The sequence below is a fragment of the Rhinoraja longicauda genome, chromosome 25 (genome assembly GCF_053455715.1).
Source record: "Rhinoraja longicauda isolate Sanriku21f chromosome 25, sRhiLon1.1, whole genome shotgun sequence".
In the NCBI taxonomy this organism is placed as follows: domain Eukaryota; kingdom Metazoa; phylum Chordata; class Chondrichthyes; order Rajiformes; family Arhynchobatidae; genus Rhinoraja; species Rhinoraja longicauda.
In genome coordinates, this window is record NC_135977.1 from 5277231 (window position 1) to 5284730 (window position 7500).

At 53.9% G+C, this 7500-nt stretch overlaps 1 long non-coding RNA gene across 4 annotated transcripts in view; it reads left to right on the forward strand.

Annotated features, from left to right (window-relative positions):
* The first annotated feature begins 4241 nt into the window (after positions 1 to 4241).
* Positions 4242 to 7500, forward strand: part of LOC144606114 (uncharacterized) — a 19247-nt gene continuing 15988 nt past the window's right edge. For 3 of the 4 annotated variants that reach the window (XR_013548915.1, XR_013548917.1, XR_013548916.1), the window contains exons 1-2: positions 4242 to 4318; positions 5867 to 5997. This is a non-coding gene — a long non-coding RNA (uncharacterized LOC144606114). Of the gene's footprint in view, positions 4381 to 5866; positions 5998 to 7500 lie in introns of all 4 variants that reach the window. The other variant, XR_013548918.1, reaches the window with a different exon arrangement.

A 7500-nucleotide genomic window follows, 5' to 3' on the forward strand; every position in this document is an offset into this window, starting at 1 on the left:
CTTAGAGAAGTCAATGTTCATACCACTGGGCTGTAAGCTGCCCAAGCGAAATATGAGGTGCTGTTCCTCTAATTTGTACAATAGACGCGGGTCGATAGATAGTCCTGATCTCCTGTGAAGGAGACGGTGAGATCAGGAAAGGGGAGGCAGGTGTCGGCGATGGTCCAGGTGAATTTGAGCGCAGGTATGGAAATTGGAGGTGAAGCTGATAAGGTCCGTGAGTTCTTGGTTTGTACAGTTTTGGTCTCCTAATCTGAGGAAAGACATTCTAGCCTTAGAGGGAGTACAGAGAAGGTTCACCAGATTGATCCCTGGGATGGCAGGACTTTCATATGAAGAAAGACTGGATAGACTCGGCTTATACTCGCTGGAATTTAGAAGACTGAGGGGGGATCTTATTGAAACATATAAAATTCTTAAGGGGTTGGAGAGGCTAGATGCGGGAAGATTGTTCCCGATGTTGGGGAAGTCCAGAACCAGGGGTCACAGCTTAAGGATAAGGGGGAAGTCTTTTATGACCGAGATGAGAAAAAATTTCTTCACACAGAGAGTGGTGAGTCTGTGGAATTCTCTGCCACAGAAGGTAGTTGAGGCCAGTTCATTGGCTATATTTAAGAGGGAGTTAGACGTGGCCCTTGTGGCTAAAGGGATCAGGGGGTATGGAGAGAAGGCAGGTACGGGATACTGAGTTGGATGATCAGCCATGATCATATTGAATGGTGGTGCAGGCTCGAAGGGCCGAATGGCCTACTCCGGCACCTATTTTCTATGTTTCTATGTTTCTATGTTTCTGCGTGGGTGCAGGAGGCAGCACCGATGCAGCTGTCAATGTAGCGGAGGTAGAGTTCGGGGATAGGGCCAGTGTACACCTGGAACTGGAGACAAGAGTATGTTTGGGAAGGAACTGCAGGTGCTGGTTTAAACCGAAGGTAGACACACAATGCTGGAGTGGCTCAGCGGGACGGGCAGCATCTCTGGAGAGAAGGAACGGGCGACGCTTTGGGTCGAGAGACCCCTTCTTCAGACTGAGAGTCAGGGGAGAGGGAGGTGCACAGATAAGGAAGTGTAAGATGTTAAACCAGGACACGGGGGAGTGGAGATCAAGGAACATGTAGTTGATTGCTACCTGGGAACAGGAAGGAAACAGAGATAAAATGTGGTCGGAGACGGTCAGACTGGTGGGAGAACTGGGAAGGGGGAGGGGAGGGAGAGAGAGAGGGGATTGCAAGGGCTACTTGAAGTTAGAGAAGTCAATATTCATGCCGCTGGGGTGTGAGCTGCCCAAGCGAAATATGAGGTGCTGTTCCTCCAATTTGCCTTGTGGATATGTTGCTTGGAATCGCTAGTCTAGGTCGAGTGATAACATGATAGTCGTACAGAGTGGAAGAAGACCCTTTGGCCCAAATTGCCCACACCGACCAACATGTCCCATCTACACTCGTCCCACCTAGTTGTGTTTCATATCACATCATATATATACAGCCGGAAACAGTCCTTTTCGGCCCACCAAGTCCGTGCCGCCCAGCGATCCCCGTACATTAACACTATCCTACACCCACTAGGGACAATTTTTACATTTACCCAGCCAATTAACCTACATACCTTGCCCCATATCAACTCTAAACCCGTCCTATCCACGTGCCTGTCCAGATGTTTCTTAAATTTCGCGATAGTCCCAGCCTCAACTGCCTCCTCCGCCAGCTCGTTCCGTACACCCACCACACTTTGTGTGGGGGAAAAAAAAAGTTACCCCTCAGATTCCTGTTAAATCTTAACCCCCCCCCCCCCTCCCCCTCCCGCCCCTCACCTTAAGTCTGTGTCTCTGGTTCCCGATTGGCTGCCGCCATTGGTGGAGCGGGAGCGCGTGGACGATGGCTGGGCGAGGTCACGTGGGGGCGCGCGGGGGACGGTGACGTCACCCTCTGTCCCTTATTTGGGAGTGAGGAAGTTGGCGCCCCTCTATGTTCCACCCATGATTTTGTACCCTACACGTACATTCACGTATGTTCTTGTTCACTCACGTTGGTATTGCCCGGATGATGTGTCTGCTTGTGGCAGGGCATTTTCACGTTAACATGTCTAATTCTCTGCCTCAGAGGGCAGTGGAGGCCAATTCTCTGAGTGCGTTCAAGAGAGAGCTGGATAGAGCTCTTAAGGATAGCGGAGTCAGGGGGGTAGTGGGGAGAAGGCAGGAACGGGGTACTGATTGAGAATGATCAGCCGTGATCACATTGAATGGCGGCGCTGGCTCGAAGGGCCGAATGGCCTCTCCTGCACCTATTGTCTATTGTCTATTGTCTAATTACTGTACGTGACTTGGCCTGATATACTGCTGTTGTGCTGACTGCGTGAATATGCCGTGTTGCATTTGGAAAGTTGTGTTACATAGAAACATAGAAAATAGGTGCGGGGGGGGCCATTCGGCCCTTCGAGCCTGTACGCACCGCCATTCATTGTGATCATGGCTGATCGTCCACAATCAGTAACCCGTGCCTGCCTTCTCCCCATATCCCTTGATTCCGCTAGCCCCTAGAGTATCTAACTCTCTCTTAAATCCATCTGGTGATTTGGCCTCCACTGCCCTCTGCGGCAGAGAATCCCACACATTCACAACTCTCTGGGTGGGAAATGTTCCTTCTCAGCTCAGTTTTAAATGGCCTCCCCTTTATTCTTAGACTGTGTGTGTGGCCCCTGGTTCTGGACTCGCCCAACGTTGGGAACATTTTTTCCGCATCTAGCTTGTCCAGTCCTTTTATAATTTTATACGTCTCTATAAGATCCCCCTCTCATCCTTCTAAACTCCAGTGAATGTTCTGCACGAGTGAACTAATGTGCGTCAGAAATTGGTGCTGCTTGCTTAATGCACTGTGTTGCCAGATGCTATTTATTTTAATATTTGAAAATGAGTCCAGTTTCGGTGTTCAAACTAATCAACTCGCAAACCCGCACGTCTTTGGAGTGCGGGAGGAAACCGAAGGCTCGCGGAGAAAACCCCCCACGCGCAGGTCACGGGGAGAAGGCGCAAACTCCGTACGGACAGCGCCCGTGGTCGGGATCGAACCCGGGTCTCCGGCGCTGTGAGGCAGCGAGTCTACCGCTGCGCCACCGCGCCGCCCCCTGCAGTTGGTTTGGAGGTACAGCGCGGAACAGGCCCTTCAGCCCACCGTGACCCCGCGCCGACCAGCGATCATCCATACACTAGCTCTATCCTACACGCGAGGGGGCAATTTACGGCGGCCAATTAACTTACAAAATGCTGCGCCACCGTGCTGCCCGTTAACCCTCGAGTGTCCGGTGAACCTCTGCCCTGTAGCGTATTTGGCTCTGAGCATTGCTTGCCATGGTTTAGGTGTATTATTGTCATGTGTGCCGAGGTACAGTGAAAAGCTTCGTCGTGCATTGATTGACCGATGCAGCGTGAAACAGGCCCTTCGGCCCTCTCCTGAAAGGAGGTGGTTTTTTCGACCACCACTGAAAGGAAGATCGATGGTGCCTAATTAACCCATCTCACATCACCTCCCTCCCCTTCACCCCCCCCCCCCGCTCTTCGCCTCACCGAGAACCTTCAATTCGGAAAAAATCTTTTCGGAGAGAGAGCTTAGCAACACCATAATGAATCACTGATTTCCGTTTCCAGTTGAGTGCAGGCCGGCACAGGGCCGGATAATCCGTGTCAGGAGGTGGTAATTTTACTCCTTTCCCAGGCCAGTTGGATTAGTGCTTGTGCCTGGTGCAGGTTTGATGCGTTTCTGCAGCAGTCCATCACCCCGCGATGAGCACGCTGGCCTTTACAGCCGCCAACCGTCCCGTGTTAGCCGGGACTTCCCCGTATTTTGGGCTAAATTAGTTTGTCCCCGTACGGGACCGCCCTTGTCCCGTATTAATGTAGGGGTTGCCAACTCCCTTACTCCAAAACAAGGGACTAAGGGTGACGTCACCGCCCCGCGCGCCCCGCGTGACCTCACCCAGCCAGCGGCCACGTGCCCCCGCTCAACCAATGGCGGCCGCCCGGGCCGGGAGGCCGGTTGCCCCAGAGATGCTGCCTGACCCGCTGAGTTACTCCAGCACTTTTGTGTCCATCCCCAGTTTACATGATCTGTTGTGCTGATGCAGGGAAGAAATTAATGGTTGCGTTTCGGGACATACGACGATAAAATCATTCTGGACGCCTGCCTCTCCTGCGGACGAAGATGCCCTTTCCCGTGGGCTTATCTTGAGGGAGTTAATGGCGGCCATCTTTTTGTCTTTCAGTATCCTGGTCGGGCATTGCGCTGGGCAACCGTGTACCAAGAGGCTCTGGGTGCCAGGCCCCATGAAGGTGAGCACCTCCAATTTGGGGACGAACGGCCGATCAAAGATAGTCCGAGGGTCTCCAATGAGGTAGATGGTAGTTCAGCACTGCTCTCTGGTTGTGGTAGGATGGTTCAGTTGCCTGATAACAGCTGGGAAGAAACGGCCCCTGAATCTGGAGGTGTGCGTTTTCACACTTCTGTACCTCTTGCCTGATGGGAGAGGGGAGAAGAGGGAGTGGCCGGTGTGAGACTGGTCCTTGATGATGCTGCTGGCCTTGCCGAGGCAGTGTGAGGTGTAGATGGAGTCAGTGGAAGGGAGGTTGGTTTGTGCGATGGTCTGGGCTGTGCCCACACTGCTTGCTGCTTGTAACCTGCTGCCAGGGGCGGTGGTGGGGGCAGATACCACAGTGTGGGCACATGGATGCACAGGGGATGGAGGGATATGGCTTATGTGCAGACAGATAAGGAACTTGGACTTTGAAAATGGCGGCAAAAGCTGGCGTCCCATGCACATGTAGGAAGGAACAGCAGGCGCTGGTTTACACTGAAGATAGACACAAAATGCTGGAGTAACTCAGCAGGACAGGCAGCATCTCTGGATAGAAGGAACGGGTGACGTTTCGGGTCGAGACCCTTTTTCGGACCAAGATTTGGGGGGAGGGGGAGACACAGAGATATGGAAGGTAGACACAAGATGCTGGAGTAACTCAGCGGGTCAGGCAGCATCTCTGGAGAGAAGGAATGGGCGACGTTTCGCCGTTTCGGGTCGAGACCCTTCTTCAGACTCGACTCTTCAAGGTCTCGACCCGAAACGTCGCCCATTCCTTCTCTCCCGAGATGCTGCCTGTCCCGCTGGGTTACTCCAGCATTGTGTGTCTACCTACACTGCCCGGGACTGCTGTGGTCCCCGGGCCTACATTGTCCGGGCCTACATTGTCCGGGCCTACATTGTCCGGGCCTACATTGTCCGGGCCTACATTGTCCGGGCCTACATTGTCAGGGCCTACATTGTCCGGGCCTACATTGTCCGGGCCTACATTGTCCGGGCCTACAGCGTCCGGGCCTACATTGTCCGGGCCTACATTGTCCGGGCCTACATTGTCCGGGCCTACATTGTCCGGGCCTACATTGTCCGGGCCTATATTGTCTGGGCCTACATTGTCCGGGCCTACATTGTCCGGGCCTACATTGTCCGGGCCTACATTGTCCGGGCCTACAGCGTCCGGGCCTATATTGTCCGGGCCTACATCGTCCGGGCCTACATTGTCCGGGCCTACATTGTCTAGGCCTACAGCGTCCGGGCCTGCAGCACCATCCGGGCCTAATACGGGACAAGGACGGTCCCGTACGGGACAAACCAATTTGGCCCAAAATACGGGATGTCCCGGCTAATATGGGACAGTTGGCCACCCTAAGTAAGACCGTGATTCCCATTGAATGGAGGAACAGACTGGATGGGCTGAATGGACTACCCCTTGCCCCGCACGTTGGGGGTGTGTGGAAGGGGACTTTGTGCGAGCTCGGGATCTTTCTCTGCGGTTGTTTACACCTGAGACCCTTGTGTTTTCTCGCAGTAACGTAGAGGAGAGCAGACGGGCCGTGGGCTCCGGGACCCAGGAGGGATGATGTTGGCTTGTCGCTGGGTGACCCTGGTCTGTCGACCGCCCCACCCCAGTTGTCCCACTGAAGCTGCCAGCGACACATTGTGAGTGGGTTGGAGCGGGCGGGAGAGTTCAGAACGAGAGGGCAGAGCTTCTCAATTAAAGGACGTTCCTTCAGGAAGGAGATGAAGAGGAAATTCTTCAGTCAGAGGGCGGTGAATCTGTGGAACTCTTTGCCACCGGAGGCTGTGGAGGCCAAGTCAGTGGATATTTTTAAGGCAGAGAGAGATAGACGGATTCTTGATTAGTGCGGGTGTCAGGGGTTACGGGGAGAAGGCAGGAGAATGGGGTTAGGAGGGAGAGATGGATCGGCCATGATTGAATGGCAGAGCAGACGATGGGCCGAATGGCCTAATTCTGCTCCTATCAGTTGGAACGTATGAACTAACATCAACTTTATCTCCGTACGATTGACTGGATTCAATTTATACCAGTCAACGCAGTTGTTCCACTGAAAGGGAGCAAACATTTAGTTTGGAGATATAGCAGGAAAATGGGGCCCTTCAGCCACCTGAGTCCACTCCGACCAGCTATCACCCCTCCACACTGGTTCCATGTTATCCCACTTTCGCATCCACCCCATGCTCACAAGGGGGGGGGGGCATTTACAGAGGGCCGACTAACCAACAACCCCGCACGTCTTTGGGGTGTGAGAGAAAGCCGGAGAAAACCCACGCAGGTCACGGGGAGAGCGTGCAAACTCCGTACAGACGGCGCCCGTGGTCAGGATCAAACGCGGGTCTTCGGCGCTGTGAGGCGGCAACTCTACCGCTGCGCCACCGCGCCGCCCCATTACGGGTATCTGCCTCAATCACCGTCACTTCTTGGAGATGATGGCCAAGTGGCGCGGCGGGTAGAGCTGCTGCCTCACAGCGTCGGAGACCCGGGTTCCATCCTGACCACGGGTGCTTGTCTGTACGGAGTTTGTACGTTCTCCCCGTGACCTGCGTGGGTTTTCTCCGGGTGCTCCGGTTTCCTCCCGCACTCCAAAGACGTGCAGGTTTGTAGGTTAATTGGCTTCCTTAAAAAAAAATTGTCCCTAGTGTGTGTGTGTGTGTGTGTGTGTGTGTGTGTGTGTGTGTGTGTGTGTGTGTGTGTGGGATAGTGCCAGTGTACAGGGTGATTGCTGGGCGGCGTGGACCTGGTAGGCCAAGGGGCCTAATTCCACTCTGTACCTGCAAACTAAACCAAACCAAAGTGCCTTTGAATCAGGTACTACAACAACATTTAAAAGGCATTTGGACAGGAACGTGGAGAGGAAAGGTTTAGGGGGATATGGGCCGTACGTGGGCAGGTAGGGCTGGTGTAGACGGGAGATCTTTGGTCGCGTGGTAGACTCTAGATAGAGCTCTAGGGGCCAGCGGAATCAAGGGATGTGGGGAGAAGGCAGGCACGGGTTACTGATTGTGGACGATCAGCCGCGATCGCACTGAATGGCGGTGCTGGCTCGAAGGGCCGAATGGCCTCCTCCTGCACCTATTTTCTATGTTTCTAACATAGAACTGGTGTGAATGGGATGGATGGATGGCTGGCGTGGACTCGGTGGG